This window comes from Rhinopithecus roxellana, chromosome 3, assembly GCF_007565055.1.
Source record: "Rhinopithecus roxellana isolate Shanxi Qingling chromosome 3, ASM756505v1, whole genome shotgun sequence".
Classification (NCBI taxonomy): Eukaryota; Metazoa; Chordata; class Mammalia; order Primates; family Cercopithecidae; genus Rhinopithecus; species Rhinopithecus roxellana.
In genome coordinates, this window is record NC_044551.1 from 41284432 (window position 1) to 41310411 (window position 25980).

The 25980-nt window shown below is 53.5% G+C and overlaps 1 protein-coding gene across 1 annotated transcript in view; it reads left to right on the top strand.

Moving 5' to 3' along the window:
* Positions 1–10610: 10610 nt before the first annotated feature.
* The window catches only part of PDGFRB (platelet derived growth factor receptor beta), a 42426-nt gene continuing 27056 nt past the window's right edge, over positions 10611–25980 (top strand). The window contains exon 1 of the mRNA XM_010373628.1: positions 10611–11144. The gene's annotated coding sequence lies outside the window, so the exon portion shown is untranslated. The remainder of the gene's footprint in view (positions 11145–25980) is intronic.

Consider the following 25980-nt stretch of genomic DNA (forward strand, 5'->3'; position numbering starts at 1 on the left):
GCCAGCGCCCGCCCCACCCAGGCCTTTTATAGCTCCGGGCCGCCCGCGGCCCCAGCCGAGGCGGGTTTGCATTTCAAAGCGGGGGGAAGCCTCCGGGCCGCGAATCAAAGGGGGAAACCCATCGGGGGCGGGGGGTTCAAAAGGAGACAAATTGCCGCCCCAAGCGGGAGGTGGACTGGCCAAGGCCTGGAGGGGGTGGGGGCGCGGAGGGCGCGTCTTGGGCGAGGGTGGAGGCCGCGCTGCGAGTGGAAATCTCTTGCCAGGGGGCGGCCTAGCGGCCTGAACACCTTGTCCTTCCAGTGGCCGTGTGGACGGCCCTGCAGCCCCATTTTACAGGTGGAGGAACAAGCACCCAGGGGCCAGGGGGATTCTTGGCCAACTTCACACAGTGACCAGCTTGAGGTGAGGGGCAACGCAGACTTCAAACAGGGCTCCGGTCTGTAGGAGCGCAGGTCCTTAATCTTTCGGCGGGGAGGGGTCACGACCCCTCTCGTCATGGAAGCTGTGGATGTTTTTCCCTGGGGAAATGCACATATGCACATACATACACGAGTGTTCTTTACAGTTGGGGGACTGCCTGGGTTGGCCTTCTAGAGAAAGTTCTCAAAAGGCAGAGTGTGTGTGTGTGTGTGTGTGTGTGTGTGTGTGTGTGTGTGTGTGTCTGTTGGGGGGGTCTTCTGGGGACATTACAGGAAACTTTTAGCAAATTATCTTGATGACCCTCTACCCTCCTTTTTTAATTGAGAAGTTTCAAGCATACACAAAAGTAGAATTGTATAATGAACTGCTGTGTACCCATCACCCCGCTTCAACAACTATTAAGGTTTTGTCACACTTATTTCATCTACTCCCCGCTTTTCTGAAGTATTTTAAAACAAATTCCAGACATCATGTCATTTTACCCCTACATACTTCAGCACGCATCTCTAAAATACATGGACATTTTCTTACATAATATGCCATTATCACATCTAGCAAAATTAACACAAATTCCTGGGTATTACCTAACACACAGTTCGTATTCAGAGTACTCCAATTGATTCAAAAATGTCTTTTTAGCAGTTGGTTTGTGTGAATCGGGATCCAAAAGCCCTGATGCGTTTATTATGGCTGGAGCCCCCTTGGGATTTTAAACGCATCACATGTTCCTCCACCCCATATTAAGGACTGGCAAACATTTCATAGCTACCTAAGGGGGAGTGGGGGATGGGAACACTTGAGGGGGTGTCAGTGAACTGGGAGTAGGGGCAAGGCTGAGGGATTTGGGGAAGGATGCATGAAGGACAGGGCTCTGGGTCAGGAAGTCAGGTGGGGTCCCTCCCCACAAGGGCTGTGTGCCAGGGAACTGTGCAGAAGCACCCTGTGGGATTGGATGGGCCCACATTTCCTGGGTTCCTCTCATTGTGCAGAGATGTGTGGTCCCCCAAAGAAGGTCAGAATCAGGGTCTTATCTGTTCAACCCGTCTCTCTCTTGGGTCACCATATTAGCTGAGGGCTGGTAGGTATCGTCTCAGGGCTGGGCAGATGTTTCGGGATCAGGACATAATTTGCTGGGCCTGGAGCAAAATAAAAAAATATAAGGTCCCTTGTTCGAAAATGATTAAAGATTTCAGGATGGTGGCAGCAGAGCATTCACCTGAGCCCAGGGCCCTTCCACACACTGGCCTCTGTGTGACTGCAATGGTGACCCGCCCAGGAAGCTGGCCCTGGTGAGACTCTTGCTCTTCTGGAGCTCTGGTATGTGATAGAGCCGGAGACTCAGCCAGCACAGGGCTCCTTCCACTTCCTGCTCAGAGGAACCCTTTCCATTGCACAGGTAGAAGCATTGAGGCTCAGAAAGGAAACGAGTAGTGCCCAGTGTTTGCAGCAAAATGAAGGCTGCTTGTAGGAGAGGGGAAGGGAGATCCTGGCTGTTGCTGACCGGGTGGAGCCCTTGGCTACCTTGCGGGAGCACATGGCTGTCCACATGTGTGCAGATCAGCACATGACACAGATGAGCACATGGCTGCCTCAGCAGGGAAGATCCCACTTTCCCAGGTCAGGAAGTGGATGCAGTGCTGAAATGTTTCTCAGAAGTCATCTGGAGCTCTGGGCTCTGCTTAGGACTCAAGTTTTCAAGGGATTGGTGGGAAATTGGCAAGTACACAGAGGAGGGAGAAGAGGCCCAAGAGGACTGAACTCCACTTTCTGAGCTGAGAGAACAGGGACTGCTTGGACTGAAGGAAGAGAAGACCTGGAGTGGGGTCTGAGTCTGGGAAGGAAGACAGGGTAGCCTTGGGACCTCAGGGAGGAAGCTGCAGGCTACAGATGTGGATTTCAGCCCATCCATACTTAAGAAAGTGCTCTGTTAGGGGCCATCTGTCAGGAAATGGGCTGTCATGAGAGAGAGTGAGCTCATCATCACAGGAGGTATGTAAGTGACTGCTGGAGGTCAGTCTCACGTTAGGGATGCTGGGGAAAGGATGCCTATCCTGGGGGAAGGGTGCTGTCTAGGTGCCCTCTACTTTCAAGAGTATGTTCTGTCAGGCCTAAATGGTAGGCTTAAAGTTGGAAAGGCATACAAATTCATTTCTTTATGTATTTATCCATTTGAAAAATATGTATTAACACATCTCCTTTGTGCTGACACTATGTTAGGTCCTGAGTGAGGCCCTGCCCTTGCAGTACTTACAGCTGGGGTCTGGTAGGTGTGGACAGGTATGAATCAAATAATCACAAATAAAGGTAAAGTTACATCTTGGCAAAGGCCAGGAATAGGGAGATTTGACCCAGAGGGAGGAGTCAGGGAAGCCTTGCAGGAGGAAGTGACATGTGAGTCAAGGCCCTGGGGAGTGGGGAAGGGCGGCAGGGGTCAAGGGTCAGTATGAACAGAGGCCCTGAGGCCCGAGGGGACACTTGTTCTCCTAGCACTGAAAGGCCAGTCTGGAGTGGTAGAGGCAAGAGAGGAGTCCGGCAAGGGACAGAACAGGCCCTGGTGGGACAAGCCTGATGAGGGTGTGGAAGGGTATTATGTAGGGGTTAGAGTGGCCGAGGGCAGTGGCGGGAAGACAGCTGTGGCTGGTGTGTGGAGAATGAGCCAGAGGAGAGGTGGGGCGCCAGAGAGCAGCAGGAAGCCAGGCAGGGGTCCAGGAGTGGTGGAGATGGTGGCCGGGGCTAGGTGGTGGCTGAGAGCTGGGGGCCAAAGCGGCAGTCCTTTCCCAGCAGAGAGCAAAGACTGTTTTCCTGATCAGGCAGAGGGCAGAGCCAGGGACCCCCAAGACCTGGGGAGCCCCTCCAGCTGCTCTGTGGTCCCCTCAGTAGTGTGCCCTCCTGGCGTGGATGTCCCTCCCACTCCACGGACACATCCTGGGTTGGGCCCCCACCCTTCCTGTGGATTCCCCTGTACTGGGCTTTCTGACTCCTAGCTCAGTTCTCTCTGAGAGTTCAGGGTTTGGTCCTTGACATTTTGCTGGAGTAATAATAACAACAATAGCACTGCTATGTATTAAGCATTTACTAAGTGCCAGGCATCATGTCAAGCCCTTTGCATGTGTTATCTCAGTTCCTCCTCATAGTAGCACAACGAGGTAGGGTTGATTGTTAGCCCAATTTTGCAAGGGAGGAAGCTGGAGCTCAGAGAAGCGAAGTCACCTGCCTGAAGTCACACAGAAGTCAATGTCCTAGCTGGAAGTTTTTCTTTTTCTTTCTTTCTTTTTTTTTTTTTTTTTTTTTTTGAGACAGAGTTTCGCCCTTGTTGCCCAGGCTGGAGTGCAGTGGAGCAATCTCGGCTCACTGCAGCCTCCGCCTCCTGGGTTCAAGCGATTGTCCTGCCTCAGCCTCCCAAGTAGCTGGGATTACAGGTATCTGGCACCATGCCCGGCTAATTTTATGTTTTTAGTAGACACAGGGTTTCTCCATGTTGGTCAGGCTGGTCTCGAACTCCTGACCTCAGGTGATCCATCCACCTTGGCGTCCCAAAGTGCTGAGATTACAGGCGTGAGCCACCATGCCCAGCCAAAGTTTTTATTTCTTCTACATCTGGCCCCCGCTGCCAGGATAGTGAGCTGTGTGTGCCTCCCTGCCCCCTAGTTTGTTAGTTGGGATTTTGCTTAAACAAATAGCTGGTTCCTCTTCCTCCTCTGACTTCTTCATGCAAAAAAGCCTCCGCTCTCCCTTCGCCCTCACCCCTAGGTGGACCCCCTATAGAAGTCCTGAGCCAGTCCTGATGTGGCACCCCCAGTTTCCCTCCAACCAGGACACTGTAACCTTGTTTAAATGACCCAGGCTGAGAGTCTGAAATTGCAGGTCTTCCCACCTTGGCTTCTGACTCGCCTTGTGACCCTGAGCCCCTGGGCCTCAGTCTCCCGCTGTGCTCACTGGGACTGGGATAGCAGTCCAGTGTGGCTCTGTGTGTGGAGAAGGCCCTGTCTACCCTGTCTTGTGGGCAGCCTCTTCCTCTCTGACATCCCCTGCCCCTGGGAGTGGCTGTTTATTGGACCCCTCCTTCTTCTGACTCCCAGGTAGGCCCCTCTTTCCCCTGGAAGCCCTCCCTACAGGCTGCTCTCACACACCCCGCCAGGGCCTCCTGGGGTGGGGCACAGAGCTGATGGCCTCATAAAGATCTTAGTGATAACTTGGTTTTTCAATCAGGTTTATGGCCCTAGAAGAGACAAGTTTCTGGGCTCAGCTTTCTGTTGGAAATAGTTTGCCTAAGAGAAGTTGGTGGGCACCAGGGCCAGTGTTAGGCCCACTGCGCCACACCGCCAGCCTCTTGAAGTTCTCTCTGGACTGTAGTCCAAGAGCTTTGGACTGGAGGCCCGTCCCAGCCAAGCCTCAGTCTCGTTCTGTGACCTTGGACACGTTAACTCCTCTCTCTGAGTCCCTGCTTCCACCTCAGAATCGGGGATCTTAATTCCTGCTCTGCCCACCTTCAGGTAGGGACAGATGCGGGGAGGGTGGGGGGGCTCCTGTGAGGCATCTTTGCCTTCCAGAAACCTCTCTCCTCCCAATGCCTTTCTTCTCCTCCTACCCCTCCAGGGGCTGGGGGCGCCACCTGCTGGCACTCCTGGGTACTGCTGGAGGACTCACCAGACGGTTGTTGCCTTGTCTCAGTAATGCCCAGATGCCACTGATTGTCCTAGGGAAACAGAGGTGTAGGGAAGCGTGGCAGACCCCAGGACACAGACACTTAGGTAGCAGAGGTGATGCTAGAACCGGAGGCCCAGGGCATATATGTCCTTATCGGAGGAGCACTGTGTGTGACCCACTGTGCAGAGGATACAGAGGCCAGGGAAGGAAAAGGGCCATACTGTGAGTCAAGTGGCCACACACAGGCTGGGATCCAGAAGCCCAGACTCCCTGTTGAGATGCATTCCTGCAGCCTCTCAGGTGGATAAAGAGTTGGGGGCAGCACGGAGCAGGTGTGTGTGTGCACGCAGAGTTCAGTTCATGATCGGCCACTGCAGCCTCCACACTCACCCCCTGCCTCCCTCCTGCCCTCTTTAGTACATCCTCTGCAGTGCACCTTGGTGACCTGGTCTCATCAGTCCCCTGTTTAAAATCCTGCAGTGGCCCCTACTGACCCTCAGGATAAAAGTCAGACTCCCTCGGGCCCACAAAGCCCTGATGCCTGGCCACTGACCACCTCTCCTACCTTCCACCCCACTCTGCCCGCTCTCTGCCTCAACCATTCTTTTCTCTTTGTTCAAACACATCAAGATCTCTCTGGCCTCCAAGCTTTTGCAAATGCTTTTCCCCCTGCCTGGAACACTGTTCCTACTCCTGCATGTGTGTGGCCTCACAGGCCTGTTTCCTCCCCACAGAAGTCCTACTGTACCTGAACAAGAACTCCCATCCACCCGGCTCATTATTCTGTCTCTTTCATCTCACTCATCACAATTTAATATTATTAATTTGTGGTTTCCTTGGTGTTTGCTTATGAACTCTGTGAGGACAGGGCACATAGTAGGTCCTCAATTAACTTCTATCACATGGATGGATGGTTGGAGAAATAGTTATCTTAGTGATAACCGGATGTTAGACGGAGAGGCCCCACCGTAAGCCTGCTGTATGCCCTCAAAAAGGTTCTAGTGCTCTCCGGACCTTAGGAGCCAGCACATCCAGTGAAGGTGAGGGCCCTGCTCTTCCAGGGATCTGTGAGCCATCTGCATGTACCAGATGAACACATTTCAGTTGCCCACGGTCCTGGGGCACTGAAAGGGAGGCCAGCAAGGGGGTGGGGAGAGGCTGAATGGGCAGTGTCTTGAAGCCTTTATCTCCTGGGATCCTGGCAGGCCTCGGTGGCTACAGTCTGGCTCAGTAAGACAGTCCTAGGAATCTAGGGAGGGGATGTGGCCCAAGGCCCCTACTGGTCCTTTGCCCACTCAGAAAGCCACTACACTGAGTGTCCAAGAGGTAGGGGGACAGTTCCCACTCTGTGCCCCTCTGGCTCCCCAGCCACAGGCACAGGGATCTACCTGCTCTGCTCAGGGCGCGCATGGGTGGAAGGATCTGGGCTGGGGATCAGGAGTCCTATATTCTAGCTTCCCTCACTCCTACCGTGAACCTCAGACGAGTTCCCTCCACTCTCTGGGCCTCAGTTTCCATGCCAGCAGAAGGGACACATCTTAGGGCCCTGACGTCTAAGATGACTGTGTTAGCGCCTGGGATATGTGTGCTGCTTCCTCATCACCCCCCTCCCCCACCCCACAACCCTGCCTGGGGAGCCTGGGAGTGGGGGCAGAGCCGGGAGCGTGGGAGAGCCAGATGTGGTGGCCGCTGGCCTGCCTGAGTGAGGACTGAGCAGCCTCCTGGGAATTCTCCCACTCAGGCTCCCTTTCCGGTTCCCTCCCCCTGCCCCAATGAGAGCTGCAGCTTCCGCTCTGACAAGCGTGGGTGTGTGGGGGGTCTTAGCACAGGGGTCTGTTCAGCCTGGTTCCCTCCTCTGGGGAAGAGCATGGGCCTATGAGTCTAGAAAAGAAAGCCGCGATTCCAGTCCCAGTCTGTGGCTGAAACATCACAAGGCCTTGCACAAGTTCCTTTCCATCACTGGGCTCAGTCATACTGGCTGTGAAATGAGCATGTTGGTGAGCTCCCCTCCAGCCCTGATGGTGGACTTCTATGACAGCAGCTCTTGGTAACACCTGAGGATCAGTCGCCTTTTTTTTTTTTTTTTGAAATGGAGTTTCACTCTTGTTGCCCAGACTGGAGTGCAATAGTGCGATCTCAGCTCACCGCAACGTCTGCCTCCCGGGTTCAAGCAATTCTCCAACCTCAGCCTCCCGAGTAGCTGGGATTATAGACATGCACCACCACACCCGGCTAATTTTGTATTTTTAGTAGAGATGGGGTTTCTCCATGTTGGCCAGGCTGGTCTCAAACTTCCGACCTCAGGTGATCCGCCGGCTTCAGCCTCCCAAAGTGCTAGGATTACAGGCGTGAGCCACTGTACCGGCTGGATCAGTCACCTTTTGTGGCACTTTCTTGTTTTGCTTGAGGGCTAGACAAAATGCCTGTGGGCATGGCTTATTCAGGTCTCTCCATAACCCCGTGAGGTAGGCACGTGTGTCCCCATTTCACAGTTGAAGGTACTGAGGCTCAGAGAGCTCAGGTAATATCATCACCCAGCGTCACATGGCTGGGAAGTGGTGGAGCTGGGTTGGAGCTGCCAACATCAGAGTCCAGACATTTAACTCTTGACTGTGCCACTGTGCTGTGGCGGAGGGCGGTGTGGAACTCTAAGGCCCAGAGCCCCACTCTCCCACTGCACCCCCATCCCAGTCCACCTCAGGCAGGGCTCCCCACATTCCATGCTCTGCCCACCCACTGTCAGCCCAACCTTCCCCAAGACAGCCTTGTCCGAGGCTGTACTGGGATCCCCATATCTGGGCAGGTGTGAGGATGCTCATAGCTTATCCTGTCCACAGTGGGGCTGGGGGCCACGCTGACCACCCCAGGGTGATGATGCTGCACTGCCCATGTGCCCTGTCCATTGCCCCTGAAGGCAGAGTGCACAAGGGGAATCCAAGACCCAGAAAAGGGAGGGCTTGGCCCAGGGAGACACAGTGATGAAATGCTGCTCGAATGAGGGAACTCACTATTTCAGTAATAACACTTCCAGGCAATGTACTAAGTCCTTTGTACAAATCAAAGAGTCTTATGAATCAGTCTTTGACTTATCTCCATTTTCCAGAGGAGGAAACCAAGGCCCAGGAGTTTAAGTGACTTGCCTAAGCTCATGTAGCTTGAAACTGGAGCAGCTGGGATTCAAACCCAGCTCTATCTGTAGCTCTCCAACCTCCTCTCTCAATCATGACACTTTTGCCTCAATTGTCCTGTCCTTGGCGAGTGCCCTGGGGTGCTCCCTATAGCTCTGCGCCTCCCACCCATATCTCAGTTGAAAGGAGGAATGACAGTCCTGGTGCCCACCAAGGGTTAATGGTGGTAGGGGCTAAGTAATTCCAGATGGGCCTCAGGACGGCTGGGCTGGCCGGAAACTGGAGGCCGTCAGCTTCTCAGGGGAGCCACCGCCAACTGCCCCTCCCCTCTGTGCTGCATCTCTGGCCCCCAGCTGTACCCCTGCCCTAGGGCCCACCAACCTCCTCTCCCTTACTAGAGTCCCGCTCTAAGGGAAATTGCAGACAGACCATCCCAAGGGCCTTGTAGCATAGTGAGTCCACACCTGTTATGCACAGATAGGGAAACTGAGGCTCAGGAAGGGCAAGGGACCTATTCAAGGTCTCCCAATAAGTCTGTGGCTGGGTCTTCTGACTCCCAGACTAGCTTCTTTGGGGTTTAGGGGTTGGTGTGTCTCCTGGCTTCCCCCAGGCTGGCCAGGCTGCAGAGGGTCAGCCAAGGCTTCAGAGGTGAATGGCCCAGGCAGATGCTAGGAGGGGAGTCGTAAATTTCTGATGGAGTCTTTGGGCACAAGAAATCCCTGTGCAAGCCTGACCTTGTGGCCTGTAGGATCTTTTCACATTCCCCTATAACCTTGCTGCCACAAAGACCCGGCCAGGCCCCCTCTCTTGGGGTACTCTTTTGGTCCCCAACCCGTGGCAGGGAGCCAGTGTGAGAACACTTCTCCTTCCATATGGTCCAGCCCAGATGCTCTGCTGGGCAATCCCGACTGAGACTAGACCAAGCAATGATTGCAAGATTGTTGACTATGGTGAGCATGGAATTCCAGCTCAGGCAAATCCCCTGCTCTGTGAACAGGGGCCTGGGGGAAGCTGAGGAGGAAAGACTTAGTGGCGCAGAGGGAAGAGTGGAAGGAGGGCAGAGCCGGCCTCTACCTGTGTTACCTGGGACACCTTTCTTCACCCTCTGGAATTCAGTTACCCCGTGTGTACAGTAGTGGGAGCAGGGGTGGTGAGCCCACTCTATATGCCCTTCTAAAATAATGCCCTTTGGCATCTGAGGGTTAGGAGTCCGTAACTGGAGATGTCTTCTGATCTGAGAAGCTAAGCATGGAAGAAGACACTCAGCCGGGGGAACTGAAGGAGTCTTGGCAGACCCTGGTGGGAAAGAAGAGCCAGAGAATGGAAATGGAACAAAACAGATCCTCAAAAGTATCTTGTTGAGTGACTGAATGAAAGAGCCACAGGGGGAACCTAGGAAGAAAGCAGGGCAGGGGTTCATCTACACTGGAATGGGGGTCTTGGATTGGGGTCAGATGACTTATGTCTCTTCCATCATGTGACTCATGAGACCTAGTTCTGCCCCAGCTCTGCCATTGCTGTGTAAGCTTGGGAAGCTTATTTTGCTCTTCTGGGCCTCAGTGTCCCCATCTATAAAATGGGGCAAATAATCCTCTCCTTGCACCCCAGGGACCTTGAGACGCGAAAAGGAGTGTATCTGTCAATATCCAGAGATATCCGATCTGTGCTGGATGACCTTGACCAAATCACGTTCCCTCTCTGCGCCAATTCACTCCTGGGCCTTGGTTTGTCCTTCGGAAAAATGGCTGATCATCTTGGAGGATCTTTCCGTCTCCTCCACGTCACCTCTTCTCAGCAGTGCTCTCTGATTCTCTCAGGCCTCCATTAGGGGTCCCTCTAAATGCACTGTCAGCCTCCTGTCTGCCCACCGGGCACCTGCTTGCCCAGTGAATATCTCGCTCACTAGCCTGGGTGCTTCTGAGGTCAGGACTATGTCTTGCTCTGTCCCCGGCACTCAGTACAGTGTTAGAACACAGTAAGCACTCAGTATGCTTGCTCAATGAATGAAGGTTGACTGAATCAACCATAGAGATTATCAGAGTCTCCTTTACAGATGGGGAAACTGAGGCACTGAGAAATGACTCTCCCTGGGTGCCATGGCAAGGGGAGGCAGCCACCCGAGATGGGCATCGGGCAAGTGGGGTCCAGGCCACTCTTTGACAAAAGTGACTCAGCGGCTGGTGGCTGGCGTGGGCTGTGGAATTTTTAAGCATCCCCTCACATCCTGAGAGAACCGGCGACGGGAGGGAGTAAGCAGAGGGAAAAGAAGAAAAACAAGAAACTTGGGGGAAAAGAAAGAGAGAGGGGAAAAAAAACCTGAAATTGAAAACAGACGCACGCGTCCACCCTCCCTGCCCCACCGCCCCCCTTCTCCCAGCTGGGCCAATCAGAAGCCGCCCTGCAGCCTTTCCCCCAAAGTGGCGGGGGAAGGCGGGGTGGGGCATGGAAGCCCACAGTGGTGTGAGCTCCTGAGGCTGCCAGCAGCCAGCAGTGACTGCCCGCCCTATCTGGGACCCAGGATCGCTCTGTGAGCAACTTGGAGCCAGAGAGGAGATCAACAACGAGGAGGAGAGAGCCGGCCCCTCAGCCCAGCTGCCCAGCAGCAGCCTGTGCTCGCCCTGCCCAACGCAGACAGCCAGACCTAGGGCGGCCCCTCTGGCGGCTCTGCTCCTCCCGAAGGATGCTTGGGGAGTGAGGCGAAGCTGGGCCGCTCCTCTTCCCTGCAGCAGTCCCCTTCCTCCATCCCTCTGTTCTCCTGAGCCTTCAGGAGCCTGCAACGGTCCTGCCTGGCCTTCTACCCAGCTGTTACCCACTGTGGGACTAGCAGTCTTTCTGATAACAGAAACTCCAAACTTGATAACAGGGAGAGGGCAGTAAGGAGGACTTCCTGGAGGGGGTGACTGTCCAGAGCCTGGAACTCTGCCCACACCAGAAGCCATCAGCAGCAAGGTAAGCACTGGAAAAAGTGGGAACGCCAGCCGCATGCCCTGTCCCTTTGCCCTAGCCTGCATCTCTTTGAGTAGGCGAAAAAAAAAAAAAAAAAAGGAAGACATTTTTAACAAAACCAGATGAGAGGAGGCTGGGAGACTGGGTGATGTCAGGGTTGGAGGAGCCAGTTTTCTCCTTTCCCCTGCTCTGGGGTGAGTGGCCTCCACCTCATCATCCCTGCTGCCCCTGCCTTCATCAAAAACCCTCAGGGGTTTCTGGGTGCTGAGTGGGGCCTCCAAAGCACAGCACAGTCAATGGAGAGTGGGGAGAGCTGGGAGGAGTGGGAGAGGGGAATTGGAAGAAGGGTACACAGAAAGCAGGGGACTGGGGACCTCAGGACCATAGCCGCTATTCCTCCGCCCAAGCCTTGTTTCTGAGAATCAGTCTGGCTTTAGGCCAGTCAGCCACCAGGCAACCTTTGGGGATTCAAATGGATTTGCAAATTTTCTAGATTCCTAAGATATCCTTCTAAACCCCCAGCAGCTAGAAAAGTTTGAGGGCTAGGAAAGTTCAAGGGCGATGGGGGGCCATGGCAACCCCCTAGCGGTCATGCTGCTGGGCCTGGGGGCTGGGGGCTGGGACCTGATTGTCAGATCTGGGGGGCTCCTCTGTGAAGAAGGGATCAGCCAGTGGGCCATTTCCTTTGGTCCCAGGCAGCTGCTCAGGCCTCCTCGTTGTCCTCCCTCCTTCTGGACTCTACTCCTTCTCCATGCCATTCTAAAGCATAAATCCGATCACACCACTTCCCTGCCCAGGATCCGCCTATGGCTCCCCAGTGCCTGGAGAAACTCCCAGCTCCTAACAGAGGCTGCCACTGCTTGACACTTACTGCACGCCGCGACTGTGCTGAGTGCTTTGTGAGACTGATCTCATGTAATGCTCACCAGCAACCCCAGAGGCAGCGACTGTTTTTACCTCCGTTTTATACATGGAGAATCTGAGGCTCAGGCAGCCACATAACTGTAACCACACAGCTAGTAAGTGGCACAACCTGGAGAGGTTGGAATCTCCCTGTGCCCCATTACTCCAGACTTGGGCCTTTTGTTCCCGCCAGTCAGATCCCAGAATTCCCAGAAGGAATGCACACCATCCTGCTTGTGGGCATTTGCCCTCCCTCTTCCCCCTTCCTGGAATGCCCTTCCTCATCACTTTTCTTTCAGGGATATTCCGTACTCCACCTCTTCCAGGCAGCCTTCCCAGGTTCTTCCTGTCTTCCAAGTGCTAGCCATGCACTTTGTGCTGAATCCATGTTACTTGGCCCTCCCCTGTTGGTGATTTGTTTATGTTCTGTTTGTTCATCAGAGATTGTTCAGGCCCCAGCAGCAGACCTGAGGCTGCACTTTCTGCTGGGGAAAGGTTTAAGGTTTCCCCATCCTGTGCTCTGCCCCCAGTGCCCAGCCCTGGATAGGCAGTGGGACTGAGAAAGTGTCCTGGTGAAAGGAAGGAGGAGCTCACTGAAGACCTTCTGCTCCCAAGTGTGAGACTAGAACCCAGGCCTCCAGCCTTCTCACAGGTGCCCTTCCAGGACCAGGCGGCATTTCTCCATTGCAAGCAGGGAGGAGTATGTCTGCTTCCCTCTGTGACCTCCTGATTGCACAGAGGCCTCTAGTGACAAGTTCTGAAGTCACGCAGTCCTCCCCTGTCTCCAAGCGGGAGACCCAGAAGCCATAGCCTTCAGGGACATACAGTCCCTGAACACCTACCTCATGCAGGCATAGAGCCTGGTACCTCACACACCTTGGAGTCCTCATGGCAAGTTTTTGAAATCAGTGTTACTACCTCCTTTTTGTAGATGAGGAAGCTGAGGTCTGGAGAGGCTAAGTGACTTTCCCAGGGCCATACGGTAAGTCGAGGTGGTGTTTAGGCTGAAGTGTGCCTGACTCTAAATGCTTACCTCGTGCTCTCCGGGAAGCTCCTAGTCAGAGGGAAGAATCTCCGTCCTCCTGCAGAGCCTGCTCCTGGCTTCAGCACCTTCTCCAGCAGAAAGTGCAGCCTCAGGTCTGACTGCTCCAAGGTCTGCCCAGGCCCTGGCTTAGTCCTGAGAGAGGAAGGAGACCATCTGGTCAGCACCCTCCTCCCAGACAGCAGTTATCAGCAGCCCCCCTCCTCTGTGGGAAGAAGAGCTGGGACTTATAATTGCCCGCAGATGTGGGACAGGCAGCGGAAAGCACGGTGGATCCAGAGTCAGGAGACCCAGTGCTTGCCCTGGCTTGATACAAATCCACCGTGTGGCTAACCTCAGACCCCCCACATCCCATCTCTGGGCGCCTTCCACAGCTGGAAGGCAGCGAGTGCTGTGGGTAAACAGCACCAGGCTTGGGCATCAGATGACTATGCACTGACCCCGAGCCAGTTTCTGGCTGACTGTGTGACCCTGGGACAGCACCTTGCCTCTCTGGGCCTCAGTCTCCTTCTCTGTGAGCAGCAGGACTGTGTGTGGGCTCCGTGAGACAACAGCATTGGCAAGGTGCTTACCACAGTTCCTGCACTTCACAGCTGGACCTCTGGCCACTGACTGGGAGAGCCACTGCTCTCCCAGCCTCCTGCATTGGAACACTGGGTTATGAAATTAGTCTACAATCTACAAAAGGCTCTGCCCGTGGAAGGGACCTGGACATCACGTATGTTCCAAAGATCCGTGTCCATCCTCCAGGCACGGGCCACAGTCTGACTCTGAGACCAGCCGCCTCCTAGGCTAAAGGAGGGTGCTCTGGGCATTTGCTCAGAACAGGCTGCTGCTCAGTGCAGTGGGGAGGGAGAAAGGGATGAAAAGGTCTTCTGAAATGCCCACCCATTTCTTGCATATGATTCAGAACCCAGTGGGCAGTGGGTTCTTGGAATGGGAATCTTTTTTCAGTGCCCCCCTGTCTTCTGACCCACAGTGGTTGGAGGGAAGGGAAGGGGTGTTGGGCCCCTTCCCAGGGTCAGGGTTTGTAGCACCTCAGCTAGGAAGCAGTGTGAGCAGGATTATATAACAGGAGCCAACCTGTTCTTAGTACTTTCTGTGTCTACTTCAATTGTGCTTTACATCATTACCTCAGAGTTGCTGCTGTATTCCTCAGCTCTTGGAACATGCAGGGCATTCAAGATGTTCTTAATAAATACTGGATTAATTTAACCATCAAGGCTGGGCACGGTGGCTCACACTTGTAATCCTAGCACTTTGGGAGACCGAGGTGGGTGGATCACCTGAAGTCAGGAGTTTGAGACAAGCCTGACCAATATGGTGAAACCCCATCTCTACTAAAAATACAAAAATTAGCTGGATGTGGTGCATACACCTGTAATCCCAGCTGCTGGGAAGCTGAGGCACTAGAATCGCTTGAACCCAGAAGGCGGAGATTGCAGTGAGCCTGAGCGACAGGGCAAGACTCTGTCTCAAAAAAAAAAAAAAAAAAAAAAAAAAAAAAAAAAAAAAATTAACCTTCCCAGCAAAATTAAGTCTATAAACTCTTCCCACTTTTTTTTTTTTTTTTTTGAGATGGAATCTTACTCTGTTGCCCAGGCTGGAGTGCAATGGTGCGATCTTGGCTCACCGCAACCTCCGCCTCCCAGGCTGAAGTGATTCTCCTGCCTCAGCCTCCCAAGCAGTTGGGATTATAGGTGCCTGCCACCATGCCTGACTAATTATTATATTTTTAGTAGAGATAGGGTTTCACTATGTTGGCCAGGCTGGTCTCGAACTACCTGACCTCAGGTGATCCGCCCACCTCAGCCTCCCAAAGTGCTGGGATTACAGGCGTGATCCACCGCGCCCGGCTAAACTCTCCCCATTTTACGGGTGAGAAAGTGCACAGAGTCAGTTGCCTAAAGTCCCACAGCTCAGAAGTGGCAGAGCTGGGATTTGCACCTGGGTGTTTCTGACTCCAGATCCCCTTGATGAGAGGCTGGATGGGGCCTGGGATGCCCCTGGGGATCCAGTGTAAACCCTGAGAATGTGCCTCAGCTGTGGAGGGCCTCAGCATTCCAGAGGTAGTCATCAGACCTTAGAACCCTATGGGACTGTGAGCAAGTCGTTCCCTCCTGGGGCCTCAGTTTTCCCATCAGTCAAACAAGGAGGTTGACCCAGATGATGGTAAAGCTTTCTTCCAGCCCTACAACAATTTCAGGATTCCAAGCCACGCCAGCCAGATTGGCAACTGCACAAACCTTGCTGTGTACTCAGGGATCATGCATATTTAACTTCACAATGAAAGGGTTTTTTTCTTACGCTTTCTCTACACATTACAGAAAGAGGTCAGGATCAATGACCACTAATGGAAAACTTTAACCTGCAATAACAAGGAGGAACTTTCTGACGATTAGTGTGGCCCCTTAATGTACTCAGTTTTGTGAGGAGCTCAGAGGGCTCCCACAGAGCCCACATGCCCATTTTCCTGGGATACTGAGCAGGGAGGGTCGGAGAGGTGGGCCCACTAGGGGCTGTGTGTGGATGCCGTAACCCTTAGGTCTCTTCCAGTGCTGAGTTTTCGAACCTCATATGCTCTAATTTCAAGAGGAAGCAAGACTTGGGCCCAGATGAGTGATGGGATCCAGAGGTGAGGGGAGGAATGGATGCAGGGACCTACCTCTGGTGGGAGTGGGTGTGAAATTCGCATACTTGTTGCTTCCAGTGTAGAAGCCCACCTCACATCCCTCCTGAGCCCTCAGGCATCCTCAGGATAAAGACTTCCTGAACCTCCAAGCCCTGGCCCCAGAGCCCTCCCTGCGCCCGACCCCCACATCTACCAGATGCTTCCTGGGGCAGCCCACCCCCAGCCTGGTGCAGGAGGCTGAAAATCAAGGTGTATTGCTTTAACCGAATTAAAATTCTCTCCTCTCCTCAGTTCACATCAGGGCTGTTTGATGTCTCAGGTGCCCAGAACCTTTTATCTGCCAGAGGTACCAGCTTCTCCGCCCTGTGATGGAGAGGGCTGTCCCTTGGGAGGGTCAGGGGATCTGAAAGTTCCTGAATGTCAGAGATGAAAAGGACTTTTGGGGGTCACCTGGTTCAACTGCTTTATTGTATGGATGGGAACTAAGGTCCAGAGAGGGGAGGGGTTGCACATAAGGTCCGTGCAGATCATTGGTGATGACGCTGAGCCTGGGACCTGGGCTTGCCTTTGCTCCACCACAGGTACCGGGTCTTTCCCATCTCTCTGAAGGCCTGGAGAGACCCAACTCCACCTCTGTGGTTCAGGGCTCAGCCTCCAGGTCTCTCTGGACAGAGTATGGGCTGAAAAGGAGCAAAGCCATCCCAACAAGAGATGGGAATCTTCCTGGGTGGTTTGCTGGACCCCCGAGCCTTTGGCCACACCACTTCTTCATTCTAATCATAGTTTCCTCTTATAATAAAGTGGGGAGAAGCCAAGGGAGAAGCTTAGTGACCCCCAGAGGTCCATCCAGCTCTGCCCTTAGCCCCTGAGAGTTCCTGCCATGCTTCTTGTGGCTGTTTTACCACATCCTCTTTGCTGCTGCTCTGTTACCTTCCCTTCTGAGAAGTGGAAACCCAAGGGCAGTGACACCACCAGCTTCTCCACTTCTGAGGCTGAGCCTCACTGGGTATAGGGTGGGGTGGGGTTTCCAGTTAGCCCTAGGGGGGCAAGACTCAGCTTTCTAAACATGTCACAGAAGCCCTGGCCCCTCCTGACCCAGAGCATTGAAGGTGCAGGTGTGACCTGGTGGACTGTGGGTGGCTCCCATCTCACCTGTACTTGTGTCCTTATCAGTTTCCAACCCGGGGTCTATCTGCTGAATGGATAGTGAAATGGTCACTAGACAAATAAATGCATGTAGAGATGCATAAATGGATTGGTGGGTGGGTGGATGGATGGATGGATGGATAAATGGATAGAGACAGACAGATGGCCTCCCCTTTAGTCCAGGGCACAGAAATGACTTCATGAGCACTCATCCTCCTGAGGGCCCCATGCTTAGAAGGGCCTGTGTTTGGTTTAATGCTCTGCAGTCATCATCTTGAAATTGTTAATAATTTTTAACAAAGAGCCCTGCATTTCCATTTTGTGCTTGCCCCACAAATTATGTAGCTGGTCCTGCCAGGGAGTTCAGGCTGGGTTTGGGACGACTTCATCCCCAAAAGCAGCCTTGCTGCCTCCACTGTCCCCATTCTAATCCACAGCCTCCCACTAAATGACAGCCTGCTGGTGTCATCCTCCTGCGTGGAGGCCCCCTCCCCACAGTGCCTGGAGTTACAGCATTGCCCTGCCCAGCCAGCAGCTACTACCTGCCATCACTATCAACGCCTTGAAAAGTTGGTGTGTCCAGAGCAAATCCTCACACAGCGCCACAGACCTTTCCTGAAGTCTCCCTGCCTCCTTCCCTGGCCTCCTGCTGCCTCCTTCCCTGGCCATCACTTACCTGTTTGCTGAAGAGCCCCAGTTTCTAGCCCCACAGATCTCTCCCTGCCATTTCTCCCAGATGCCTTGCCATCTCTCACAGAGCCCTGGCAGTACCTTTCCCTGGCATCATCTGCCAAAAAACTCAAGAAACCCTGGAGGCCTAGCTCAAGGCCACCTCCCTCAGGAAGCCATACCCCGTCTCCCCACTGGAGTAATCATATACTCATATTAGCTACCATTTACTGGGCACCTATGATGTGCCAAGCGCTGTGCGTCATCATCTCTGGCTCCCCCGCTAGCAATGGAAAAGGAGGTCTCCCATGCCATTTCCCAGGAAACTGAGACTCAGACAAGTTAAACTCAGAGAGGTCACCCAGTTACGAGGTGGTAGAACTGGGACTTGGACCCAGGAGTAAGTGGCTTCCAGCTGGAACCACTGGTCCCAGCCTGGCAGGGCTCCCATGCCATTTCCCTGCCCTGGATGGCATCAGGCTCAGCCTGTTGACTTCAGAGTGTCATATGTCTGTTCTGCCCTCACCAGCTCATCCCCATCACCTCCCTGGAAGGAAAGAGTCACCACTGCCTGCCCATGCCAGTTCCCTAGCCTAGTGAATTCTGTGTTATTAGGAGGCAGCCGAGGGCCCAGGACTGAAGAGCTGACCCTGCAGAGCCATTTAATCTCTCATACTGTGTAAGCATTTGTTGAGCACCTACTGTAGGCCTAATCCCATATTAGGAACTTGGAGAGAGTCCAGACTGTTGTTAGGTAAGTATCCTGATTTGTGGGAAGTCATATTAAAGGACTAAGACAAAGGTTCAGGAAAGAAGTAATTGACAGACAGTGGAGTGAAGGTTATTAGATGGGTCTCGCCCTAAGTTGGGCACCAAATCCCTGAGTGTGCTAGGATGAGACACTCCTCACTGAGCCTCAGTACACTGAAGAGGACTGTTGCTACTGATAGTACCAATAATCATAGCAGCTACCTCTTCCTGAGGAGGCTTTTTTGGGAGAGGCCTTCCTGCACCATCTCATTTATTACATGCATACCTTTGCTGAGAAGCCTAGTCTCGTGGAGTCTTGGCTGTGCGCGCAAAGCCGAGTGAGTGAGTGACTTCTCCCTCGAGTGAATGAATAATGATAATGTGGCCACCAACTTTGCAGAGGGCTGTGTGCCAGACACTGTTCTAAGCATTTTGCTTGTGTTAACTCCTTCAATAGCCCTGACAACCCAGTTATGAGCTGCAATCCACACATGAGAAAACTGAGGCACAGAGGGGAGGTTAAGTGAATGACCGAAGACAGGGGTGGGAGGATGGATGCTGAGACAGTGAGAGGGTCAGTGAAACATGGGGGTTCTCTGCCCTCCTGCTCTGCTGCCCAGGAGGGTTCTGAGGGGAATCTCAATGTTCGGTAATTGGCACGGATAAGTGAAGAGTTGGCTCATTAGCTAGCTACCCCTCCCCTATTTGCAGGATCTGGGCCTGTGGGGGAAGGCTGTGCGCTGGTGGGTCAGTGTGAATGGCCCAAGGCCTGCCTGTCCCCTGCCCACTTGGCTCAGAGAACCCATTCTGTTTGCGGCCCCCACCCCAGCCCATGGCTGCTCCGGGCTGGCAGCAGCCCGGAGAACAGAAGGTTTGCTTGTCTGCGCCTGCCGCACCCCCCTCCTCAGTCTCAGCCTGGGACCCCTCTCAGGGGCTCCTTTGGCTGCCAGGGCCTGGCACTCTCTGTTGCCATGGCACCGGCCGGAGATGAGGCTCTGGGGGGTGGGGGCGGGGAGGGCAGCCGCAGGATGGTGGAGGCCTGGAACTCTGCAGCTACAGAGGCCCTGGCCCTCTGCAAACAGTGGAAGGGGATGCTGGGGCCCCCACAGGGGCAGGCCTGGACCCTGAGCACAGCAGGCCTGGGGCAGAGCCGGCCACACACCTGGGCTGATTGCCCAGATGCTCTGTCCCGCAGGAGCACTGCCCCTGCCAGACCCTGGCTTTCCTAAGCAAAGACCCTTCTCCTAGCCTTGTGTGCTGACCCTCAACCTCTGCAGTGAAGTTGTGGAGTTCTATCCCTAGTCCTGAGTTCTATCTCTAGCTTGACTTTAAAATTATTGGTGACCCAAGGCAGGCCCCCCTGCATACACTACTCCTCAGTCAGAGCAGAGGCGGGACCCAGATCCCTGAGGACCTTCTCATCCCTGAGATCCTGGATTCCGTATGGACCCCATTAGAGGAGAACGTTTCTCTGTGGACAGATGGACAGAACTGTTTCTGATCAGGAGACAGGCAGTCTGGCATGACGGGCAATAATTCAGGTTTTAGCAGTTGTGGTGACACGCACCTATAGTCCCAGCTACTCAGGAGGCTGAGGCAGGAGGATCGCTTGAGCCCAGGAGTTTGAGGCTGTAGTGAGCTGTGAGCTATGATCTGTGATCACGCCACCATGCTACTGTACTCCAGCCTGGGCAACAGAGCAAGATCCTGTCTCTAAAAAGGAAGAATATAGGCTTTGGAGTCAGGCTGGCCTAAGTTTGCATTCCAGTTCCTTCGCATCTTACTTATTGTGTGATCTTGGGAAAGTTACAAAAAGTCTCTGAGACTCAGTATCCTCCTCTATAAAATGGGAATAATGAGTGTACCCCCCTCACAGGGTGGTTGTGAGGATGAAGCAAAATCTCTAGATCATCTCATTTAGCAGAGTGCCTGGCTCTAAATTAGTAGGGTCTTTTCTTTGTTTCCAGATTGGGGGCGGGGATCAGAACAATAACTAGGAAGATGTCCTGTGTTTGGAGAGTGGGTGGTTGGTGGATAGAAGCAGGACCAATAAGCAGAGAATACAGTGAGATAAACTGTACTCAGTGTAATTAACAATTCTCAATAGTCTGGCCTCGGAAGATTCCAAGCTGGCTAAGAATGAAATGGGCCACAGGTGATGTGGTGAGATCCCTGTCATGGGAGGTGTGCAATTGCAGAGAAGGTGGGGGAGATGTGAATAGGGGGAATGTACTAAGATTGTAGGGCTCTTTGAAAAATGGTGTGACTGTTTCCCACTCAAACTGTCAGCTTCAGCTTTAGCCAGCTCAAAAGAGAGCATGAAAGAATGAAAGGAGAAGTCGGGACAAAGAAGGCAAAAGGATGAGGCTGACGATTTTATTCTTTATTTTATTTCTTGAGATGGAGTTTCACTCTTGTTGCCCAGGCTGGAGTGCAGTGGCGCAATCTCAGGTTCAAACAATTCTCCTGCCTCAGCCTCCCGAGTAGCTGGGATTACAGGCGCATGCCACCATGCCCAGCTAATTAACTTTTTTTTTTTTTAATTTGAGCTTGTTCTGTGCCAGGTACCAGGCTGTCCTTTTTGTGGGGCTCCTCATCTTTGCCTCCTGCCACAGATGGGCTGTCACATGGGCATTGGAGCTGTGTGCTCTAGAGCCTGTCTGACCAGGATTAAACACTGGAGCCACCACTGGCAAGCTGTTGGGCAAACAATGTAACCACTCTGTGCCTCAGTTTCCACATCTGTAAAATAAGGAAGCAGTACCGATGTCATGGGATTGTTCTGAGGACTCGGTGAGATCACTCACATAAGGAGCTTAGCACAGATACTGGGTAATAAGTACAGTGAGCCCTTGAACAACGAGGGGGCTAGGGACAACTGCCAACCACAAAGTGGAAAATTCATGTATAGCTTTTGACTCCCCAGAAACTTTACTGCTAATAGCCAGCCTACTGTGGGCCTTACTGATAACATAAAGTCAATTAACACATATTTTGTCTGTTATGTATATTATATGCTGTGTTCTTATAATAAAGTAAGTTAGAGAAAAGAAAATCGGAAGAGAAAATACATTCAGTATTCATTCAGTGGAAGTAGATCACTGAAAAAGTGTCCACCCTCGTCTGCACGTTAAGTAGGCTGAGGAGGAGGAGGAAGCAGAAGGGTTGGCCTTGCTCGCCGGGGTGGCAGAGGCAGAAGAGGTGGAGGAGGTGGAAGGGTGGGAAGGGTGTGAATGTTTCACATGTGTGAAAGTGGACCTGCACAGTTCAAACCTGTGTAGTTCATGGGTCAACTGTACGAAATCAGAGGTAGCTATTATTGTTGTTGTTATTTTTAAGGCTGCTAGAGGCCCAGATGGGGCCGGGGTGGGTGGGGGGACTCTGGGCCAGGAATCCACAGGGCCCTGGGGGTAGCCCTCAAGGCGCCACAGGAGGCAGGAAGTGCTTGCTCTACAGCCGGTGGGCAGGGGTGTGCAGCAGGCCTCCCTCCCTCACTGACCTCCTTCTCAGGCTGCTTCCCAGCCTTCCTAGGGACGAAGGGCCCCTCCCTTGGGCCCCTCCCTTGGGCCCCAGCAGCCGTGAGGCACACACTGAGTGCTTTCCCACGCACCGTTCCAAGTAGCCAGCCAGCATCGCTGCCCCTACCCCCAAGCACACCCATTCTGACGGGTGAGGGGGTGTTTGCTGCAGGAGAGCGGGGCTCGGGCTGGGGGATCAGCCCGTTCTTTATCAGCCTGGCTCCATTCCAGACAGATGTTTCATCTTATTTTGGACTTCCAGAAAATAGGTCATTTCTTTCCATTGTGTTCCCTGGGGAGGCCTCATGGGGAGAGGAGCACGAGTGAGTGACGAGTGTGAGGGCCTGGCTTGGGCCCTGGGGAGCTGTGGGGGCAGCCGCCTTCCTCCCTCAGTTGTGAGGGAGCTGTCAGGGCCAGGGCCGGAAGGTTCTCAAAGGCTGGGCTGAGAAGCCAGTCTTTGCCTGAGGGGGATGGAGAGCAGAAGAGGGCTGGGAAGGTCACATAGGTGTTTCAGAAAGGTCCCTCTGGCTGGTGTGTGAGAACAGGTGGAGGGGACAGATTGGAGGTGAGGAGCTTAGCAGTGGGACAGCCAGAGGCAGGCGAGCCTGTGCTGGAGGGGTGGGTGCAGGGGGCTCAGCAGGCTTCCAGGGAACCAGCACTGTTCTTCCATCCCGTTTGGACTTCCAGAACAGCGGGAGCCCACGCCAGGCCCCATCTTAGTCGATTTCTGCTGCTTTGTTCAGGGGACTTTGTAGGTACCTGGAAACATAAAGAGGCCCCTGGGCCTGGAAGCAGCATGGCACAGAGAGTGGCTCCAAGACCATGTGGCCTGCGCCAGGCTGTTCTCTCTCTGTAGCCCTCAGAGTGATTCTGAGGCTGGTGGGGAGGTTCATGGTGCAGGGGTGGAGCACTGAGCCTTCTCCAACAACTGGAAGTGGAGCGAGCATAGGATTGAATAGGGGCGGTGGGAGCCTCGGCCACTTCCCCAGTTTCTCCCCTCCACCTGTAACTGTCTCCTCACCCTCTGATCCTGCTGTCTTCTCTGGCTCCCAGGATGGGGCTCCCTGATGACATGACCTGATCACACCCACATCTCAGCCTGCTTGGGGACAGCCACATGGGCCAGACTCACCGTCAGGCCCAGGCTATGCTGCTATCCCTTTCTTACTCTCTAGCTGCTGGCGGGAGGACTCCATCCCTGGCTCCAGTTGCCTCTTGCCCCCACAGACTGCCAGGCCTGGAACTGGCAGCCTTCTCTGAGCTGAGTCATGACATGGGTCCCTCCCCAGCACCCCCACCCCGAGCCCAGCATTCCAACTCAGCACAGCTGCCTTCCCAGAGTGGAGCCCTGAGGGCCACAGCACATCAGCCCTGAAAGTGCTCCCAAGACAATCTTGCCCACCCTTTTGCACAGATAAGGAAACTGAGGCTCAGAGAGGGTCAGGACTGTATAGCAGTCGCACTTAGCTGCAGTTTCACTTTCTAAAGTTTCTGTTACCCCAGATCAACTGTGGTCCAAAAACATTAAATGGAAAATTCCAGAAATAAACAACTTATAAGCTTTAAATTTTGTGCTGTTCCGAGTAGTGTGATGAAATCCTGCACTGTCCTGTCTGTCCTGCCCAGGAGTGAATCATCCCTTTGTCCATATACACTACCCTCCTGTTAGTCATCAACAGAGTCCACTCCTGACATCCAGCCATCAACACCATCATGGCTCAGTGGTCCAGGATCACTTGGAGCAGATGACCTGATCCTTCTGATAATGCCTGGAGGTCAGTAGTAGCCTAACGCTCCTTCACAATGTCTACGCCATCACCTCACTTCATCTCATCATGTAGGCACCATGTCATTCCACATCTTCACAAGAAGAAGAGTGATAGAGTACAGTAAGATATTTTAAGAGAGAGACCACAGTCACATGATTTTTATTAGAGTATATTGTTATCATTGTTCTATTTTATTATTAGTTATTGTTGTTCATCTCTTATTGTGCCTTATTTATAAATAAAACTTTATAATAGGTATGTATTTGTAGGGGGAGGAACATAGTATGTATAGGGTTTGATTTTATCCAAAGTTTCAGGCATCTACTGGGACCTAGGAATGTATTCCCTGCAGATGGGGGGACCACTATCCTATAAGTGGGTGTCACAATTGGGACTAGAGCCAGGTGTTCTTACTTCCCACCCCAGCCCCCCTCCAAAGTCTGTCCCAGGCCTGTAAAGTGCCCCGGTACAGAGAACAGAAGACTGGACTGGGTCAGGAGCCTGGGGTCTTCGGCTCACTTCTCCCAACAACTTAGCAAATTACCTCCACTGAATCTCAGTCACCAGTCCCTGCCTGACTGGGCCCGTGCAGAGAAAGTGACTTTGAAACAAAGGTCAATGTGTGGCAGGACAGAGGTGTGGTGTGGAAAGGGCAGGGGCAGCTGTAGCCTGAACCTTGGGGCCTTGAGCCACCAGCCTCACATCTTAGCAGGGGCTGGAGGCGGGGAGCTGTGCAGGCAGGTAAGCTTCAGCCCCACGGACCACCCGAGCCCATCTTGTCTAGGCCAAAACAATGGGCCCTCTTGCTTTCCTTCCCTAAGCCTCAGTTTCCCCACAAGCACAATGGAGCACAGGAAGGCAGTTAGATCAGATAGATGATCCCTGAGGGCTCTGGCGTGCTGACATTCCAAGACTCTGACCCCATAACCCCATGGCCAGGCCTCCTCCTCCCTCAGGCATTTGGTTTATTCAGAGCATCCCAGGCCTGAGACTGCCTGCCCCCAGCACCCCCGTCTCCCTGCAGCACGGCCCTTTCTCTCTCATCTCACTGCTATTTCTACCCCGCCTGTTCCCGGCCTCCAGGCTGAGCATCCCACTGTCCCCTCAGTGCCCACAGACCCTCCCCATCCTAAACCTGCTCAGTCGCAGCTCTCACTCCTGCTCTTTGACCTTATTCTCATCTCAGAAAACGGCATCCTCCCCTCAGCACGTGCGCGTGCGCGCGCGCGTGCTCACACACACACACACACACACACTCCTGCCTCCCAGTATTCCAAGCCGGATACAGAGGTGCATACCTTCCTCTCCAGCCCCTCAATATTAAATCACCCAGTCCTGTCGATTCTCAGCTAAGTAACTCTCAAATCCATCTGTTTCTATCAGTCCCCACTGCCTTCTCCCCAGACCCAACTAAACAGGCATGTTGGTCACAGAAGCGGTGGAGCTGGTGGCAGAGAGCACGGAGTCACACCACTTCACTTTAATCTCTGCTCTACCCCTTCTGACTCTGCATTCCTAGCCCAGTTATTAAATGCTCCCTGCCTCAGTTTCCCCACCTGTAAAATGGAAATGATCACCGTATCTACCTCATAGAGTTGACTGAGGATCAAGTGAACCAATACATGCCAAATGCTCAGAATGGCTCCTGGTGCAGTAACACAGGCTTTCTGGCTTGTCTGTTCATGCCTATGGCTGTGTGTTCAGGTGAATTTGGGGTTCTGTGTGCACATGTTCTATGCATATTGTATGTGCTGCATACACATGTGAACTGTTGCACACGGGTGCATCTCCACGGGTGCTGGGCACAGTGGGAGCTGCACACATGTGTTTTGTGTGGGTATACACATGTTTAGTGCCTGCATGAGGGCTTGGCACACACATGGCCTGTTGCATACATGTGTGTTTCAGAGGAGAGTGCGAGGAAGTGCGTAGGCAGGCATCTGTGCATCTGTACTGTGTGTATGTGCTCACCATGTGCAGGCTCCCCCCATCAACCCCGCAGCAATGCAGGGCCCCCTCCCTGGCCTGCCTGTGTCGTGGGAGCCTCAGGACCCTGAGGGGGGGAAGCTGTTGCTGGCGGATGTGGCCAAGATGGGCTGGATTTATTTAGATTAAGGCGGTGGGAAAGGAGTGGAGAATTGTATGTGCTGGGAGGAGGGAAGTCTGGGGCTCTGAGAATGACTCCCCAAGGAAGCTTGCTCTCCTGAACTTGGGGCACCCACTCCTCTCCCCTGTACTTGGGGTTCCACTCTGTGCCCCTGGACTTGGGGTCCTCACTCTGCTCCCCTGGGCTTAGGGTCCTCACTCTGCTCCCCTAAGGGGGGGGGGGTCCTTCTGAGTCACGTGAGGAGCTGGCATGACCTCCACTTTGGGCCTCTGAGCCTACAACCTGGCCAGAATAGGAGGAATC